The following is a 6,405-nucleotide window of genomic DNA, read 5'->3' as shown; positions in this document are numbered from 1 at the left end:
GTGGGCCCCAATAATCGTCTATGTGAAGTTTATTATATGTTTGTGCATCTAGAAATAAGACAGGTATTGGGCATGACATGACGTTGCATTGGCATGAACTGTATGAGGTGTTATGAGAAGAGCCTTGTCTGTACCTTACAGCCTTTCTTTCTAGAGCTTGTTGAGTCTTATGACTCACATTTGCTTTCCATCATTCCAGGTTCAGGTTTTGTCTGAGTTGTCAAATTCGTTCAGCGGGGTTTGGGTCCAAACCGTCGAGTCATGGTAGCAAGTGCAGAGCCCTCCCAAAACTAGATCCTGGCTGTCACGGTGCTTGTGTTAAGAGTAATGTTTTATGTTTGTGAAATGAAGGTATGTTATGTAAGCTCAGGTGGGCTCACGTTATAATCAGTTATGTAAAGACGATTATTATGAGTTATGTGATGTAAAGGAAAAAGCATAGTTTCAATAAGGGTTGAGAGTGTGTTTAGCTTGTGTTATTGTTCGGTATCATTTAAGTAATGACCCTCTCACAAATCCTCTTGGTGCACGGGAGCTCCGGGAGGCAAGCCGTTACAATGTGATTTATGAATTATAATAAATATTTTTAATTTTACAAAATATACATTGGAAAACTAATGACCGCAAATTATTATAAGAAAATATTATGTATATATATTTCAATCTAAGTTCCTAATTAGCCTTATATTCTGTTAGGAGTTCACAAATAACATTATTGATATCTCTTAGTTAGATATTAATAGTTTGAAAATGAAACTCACAACATCAAACTTTCTAATCTATAAAAGGATCATACCGATTGTGATAATAATTTTTAAATACTTTTGAAATAAAATATGATTTATCATATAGAATAATGTTTTATGTTATATTCATTTCAAATTGTGTTTTTGAACTAACAGATTAAATGTAAGGATAAGATTGTAGTTGGTCACTATCACCTATGTAGCTATTCCGTGTTATATGACTGCTCATCTTCATACTCATCTTCGTCCCCATCTATTTCCCCATCTTCGACTTCTTTAGTGTCTAGCTCCTCATCACCCGCAACAAGGTTCTGATCTAATGAGTACTTATCCACCCATTCGAATTCACCAACTTCATCTCTAAGGGAGTCGAGTTGTTAATCTCCAACTACAACCGGCTGCACTGGTATTTCCTCATTTGCCAAATATGCATCCCTTGGTCTCTCGATAGTTGGGGCGTGAACTGTGCTCCTAGCCTTAGCTCAAATGACCACCCACCAATCTACCAAATTTCGTTGTCGAGATAGATACAGAGCATAATAAACTTGTTGCGCTTAAGAGGCAAGTATAAAAGGATCATATCGATTGTACCTTCTATTAGCTCGGACCTCAACTATTCCATATTAATCATGTATTCGAGTCCCACGTCTAGGGGTCGGGTCGAACCATGTGCAATTAAATAGCACTTGTTTGATTGGTAATCTCGGGTATTCCAATTGGATTACCTCTTGAATAATAGTCATCTTCGGGTTGCCCATATACTGACCCTCTAATGCAAACTCTATTATTTCTTATTGGCTTGCCTTAACTCCATGAATCTGTGTGAAACTTGTACCCATTGATGATGTACATAGTCCATGTGCACACCATTCTCAATGACCCCCATGACATGTCACATCACGTATTTGTTGATCATTAATATCATTAGTTGGATCATGCACCTGTGCATATGAAATACATGGCATAATTCGTATATTTGTCACAATAATAAGTTTAGTAATTTAAGATAGACTTACCTATTGCTTAAACCATTTCGGGAAATCAACCTCTATCCTCTTATCTACATCAATTTCAGTTATGTGTGGTGCGTCCGCTTTAATAGAATCCACAGATAAACTGCATTTATATAGGCCATGTTAATCATATATGCAAATGAGAAATCTAAAGTTGGTAATACCAAGGATATGAGTGATTACTTACTTAATGTATGGCTGGACCTCATCATAATTCAGAAGAACATACAATGTGGCACGGTCTATTTCTTGATCATCCAATAATCAATCTTTATATGCACCTGATGGTTGACCAGAATGATTGAAGATGGAAAAAGTTGAATGATCTGACGATAAGTCAATACCATAATCATTTTGTGGACCTCGTCTAATTCCTGATTGTACATCAGGTCCAAAATAATGTGAACAAAGAGTGAAGGTTTCCTCTGTGATGTATGCCTCGCAAATGAAGCCCTCCACACATGCCTTATTTTTAACTTTACGCTTCAATGTGTGCAAAAACCTATTGGGTAAACAAAAATATATTAACTCAAGTTTCTAGGTCATATAACAAAGGATATTGTGTAATGTTTTCATTGTAATTACCTCTCAAATTGATACATCCAACGATAGTGCACTGGACCGCCAACACGTGCCTCATAAGCTAGATGTATAGGCAAGTGCTCCATTGAGTTAAAGAACCTAGGTGGGAAAATTTTCTCCAGCTTGCAAATGGCTACATTAATATTTCTCTCCATTATTTCTAGCTTATCGACCCTAACACGTGAAGAACACAGTTCCCTAAAGAATTGACTCAACTCTACTAGAGGCTTCCATATAGGGTTTGGAGTGCTCTTAGTGTAATTGGGAGGAGGCGTTCCATGAAAACATGACAATCATGGCTTTTCATGACATGCAACTTTGCTTCTCGCATGTCTACACAACGAGCCAAATCAGATGCATATCCATCAGGAAGTTTTAATTGGCATACCCATTCGCACATTGTTCTTCTTTGTTCCATGTTGAGAGCATATCGAGCCTTTGGCTTTAAGTACTTGCCATTACCTTGTGCCACTAACTCAAGTTCCCTAAGTCAACAATACTCTTTTATGTCCATTCTAGCCTTAATGTTGTCCTTTGTCTTACTCTTGACATCCATCACAGTGTTAAAAATATTATCAAATACATTATTCTCAATATGCATTACATCCAAATTATGGAGAATGAGATTTGTTTTCCAATATGACAACTCCCAAAAAATACTTTTCCTTGTCCAATTGTGGTATGTCCCGTAGCCTTGCGTGCAAATTGGACCTATTTCAGTTATTTCTGGCAACGCCCAAACTCGACCCCATTTGCCATCACCGTTCAATCGTGATGGGGGCCCACCCTTCTCAATCTTATTCTTAACAAAAGCATCTCGGTTCATTCGAAATTGGTGATTCATGGACAAAAACATTTGATGACAATCAAAAAAAGATGTCTTCCGACCATGCTTCAGCATGAATGCTTTTGAATTCTCTATACAATACGGACATGCTAACTTACCCGCAGTCATCCAACCTGATAGCATACCATAGGCTGGGAAATCATTAATAGTCCATATCAGTGCAGCCCTTATCTAAAAGTTTTGTTTTAGCGAAATATCGTATGTTGGCATGCCAATATCCCATAACATTTTCAACTCGTCTATGAGAGGTTGTAGGAACACATCTATTTTGGATTTCGGATTGTGAGGACCAGGGATGATTATTGTAAGAAACAAATACTCTTGTAGTATGCACATCCATGGAGGAAGATTATAAGGAGTGACAATCATGGGCCAACATGAATAGGTTTTTCCAGATTGACCATACAGTGTGAAGCCATCAGCACGCAGCCCAAGCCTGACATTGCGTGGTTCACAAGCAAAATCAGGATGCACATTATCGAAGTGTTTCCATGCTTCTCCATCAGATGGGTAGGACAACATGCCTGGCTCCCGTGGGTTTTCATAGTGCCATCTCATCTCCCTAGCTATTGTCTTTAATGCGTAAAGCCTTTGGAGACTAAGTATTATAGGTAAATACCACATCCGTTTAATTGGAACAACCTTTCGCCTCCCAGGACCTACCTTGCGGCTTGTATATCATGGGGCATGACAAAACTTGCACTCGGTTGCATTAGTATCATCCTTAAAATAAAGCATACACATATTAACACAGCAATTGATCTTTTGGAACCCAAGGCTCAGCTTAGAAACCATCTTCTTTGTCCTATAAAAGTCCTTGGGCATCCGATTGCCTTCGGGCATCAACTCATTTATTAGTTGCACCCAAGCATTATAGCATTACTTATGTAAGTTGAAATCATCCTTAATGCTAAGCATCCTCACCGCTGTAGAAAGTTCGGTGTGAGTAGTGCAACCATCATATATAGGTGTTTTTGCATTATCCAACATTTCATAGAAGTCTTAGGCATCTACATTGGGCTCTTCTTCTTCGTTCTCCAATGTATGGGCTCTAACAGAAGGACCTACAGCATCCATCACCATTACATCATACGCATTTGGATTATCCTCGTAAACCCCTTGTGCTTCATTATATGCACTAGCATTCGCGGACCTGGGATTCCATGGGAGGCTCCTCTTTCCCATGGCATGTTCAATAATAGTAATGGTTCATGAATCCCTATGATAAAGATGCAACTTCACATCATTCACACTTAGAAATTTTCTACATCAACACTTAACACCCAGACATCTTAAGGTCTCATCGTCCCGGGTGAACTGTGGCCGAGCACCTACATAATGTATAAAACTCTCAACTCTACATATGAACTCATTTGTTATCCCTCAACGATTAGGTGCCACTCTGTTATACATTCATGCTCGTTGCTCACGTACGTTCATGATCTGTAATAAATTCGCATCAATTCTTAGCGCACATCAAAACTCTCAACCCCTATGGCTAATATATATAATAGCCTCTTAGCCATATATATACAAGGATAATTACAATAGTTTTTTTATTTGATTTTTTTTATCTTTTTCCACTGAACCATTCCTTATAACTCTCCCTTAAAATTTGAAGGTTGGGACTTATCCTATCTGGAAATGAGTCGTGATATGACCACTAGCGGATGCATTTACTCAAGGTACGAAATTTTAACAGCATCTCAACACAATTCTCCAGATGCACGATAAGGATTATTTCCCGATTTGTACGAGTTACACTCAATTTCAATCAATCGCATGAATCAAAACATATTCCTATATGCAATCGGAGAACAACGTGAGATGCTACTGAATTTTCATATCATGCATGAGTAAATTAATGTGTATTCACTGGGCACACAACACGACATCAAATTTTCAGACTGTCCAATTGAACAATTCATTGACCTCCTCGCTGCATCGAGGAAGTCACTAAACAGGAATCTAAGGTTAACTTCCAATAAATCTAACTAAATTGCTGAAAATTATTTAATTAATTATATTATTTATTTAATATAATTTCCTTTTAAAATCCAGCAATATCTCCCCTCTAACCGGACTACACCCCGTGTAAGATTGTTTAAAATCACAAAAAAATTCATCTTATAGAGAATTACCAACATGTTCCTAATGATAGATCATTCGCACAAATAACAATTGAAAATGCAAGATCAATTATATTTTTGGGTTGTCTCCAAATAAGACAATGATTAGATTGAAATAAATTTGATTTTGTTAGAGATATTAAATGGGTGAATAAATTTGATTTTGGTAAACAAGATCAATTATATTTTTTTTAATAGTGATTTGATAATTTCTTAAACCATAATAAAAGCAAGTGAAAAACCAAATTAATAGCTAGCAAATCAAGTGACCACTAGCAAAAACAATGATTATGGGCTCTCTGAAGGCTCAAGGGATTTTTCCTTAGCTGAATGTTACATAAGCGTGTATTAGCGATTAATTTCATATTTAAAAAATAGAGAAAAGCATAAAGCTTGATATTCTAAAGCAAACCTACAACTTCAGAATTATACTACCAGAGCATAAGAAAGACATCATGTAACATCCCAAAATTTGGGAAATAAATAATGATTATTAATTTTGGTGTTTGAAGTCATTATAGAGTATTTGAGGAATTAAGAGAAAATGTTTATTTATGTTATTTTGAGAAAATGGGTAAATAAGGTAATTAATTAAATTAGTTAGGAATATTTATGGAAATAGTAAAATAAATTAATTTAGTGAAATTTCTAGAAACTTGGGGTGTTATTGGAATAAGTGTAAATGGAAGTTCGAGCGTGTGTGTAATTAATGGAAATTGGGGTTGCTGAAATGTGATTTGCATAAGTGACTGAGAGTTACTTTAAAATTAATGTAGTGCATATATATGTTGAAGAAACGGCTAGATTAGGCGGTCACGCGTGTGAAGAGGGTTGCGACAGGTTGCGAGGTCGAGCCGTGGGTGCGCGCACGCTGAAGGGGATTTTGGCTGATTTTTCAACCAAAACCTTGCCCAAAACGATGTCGTTTTGGGCAAGGCGATGGGCAGCTATTCGCGGCCACGTGGCGCACGCTGGTGCATCCTCGCTGTTGCTCTCATGCCCTTTGTTTTTGCACTAAATTTAAGGCTAAATTAGCCATGTTTTCTGGCCGATTTTTGGTTGCTATTTAAGGCTTGAATTGAAGCTCA

Source organism: Diospyros lotus, chromosome 11 (assembly GCF_014633365.1).
Source record: "Diospyros lotus cultivar Yz01 chromosome 11, ASM1463336v1, whole genome shotgun sequence".
NCBI classification, from domain to species: domain Eukaryota; kingdom Viridiplantae; phylum Streptophyta; class Magnoliopsida; order Ericales; family Ebenaceae; genus Diospyros; species Diospyros lotus.
The sequence above is the reverse complement of the archived record's forward strand: the minus strand, read 5'-3'. Positions refer to the sequence as shown.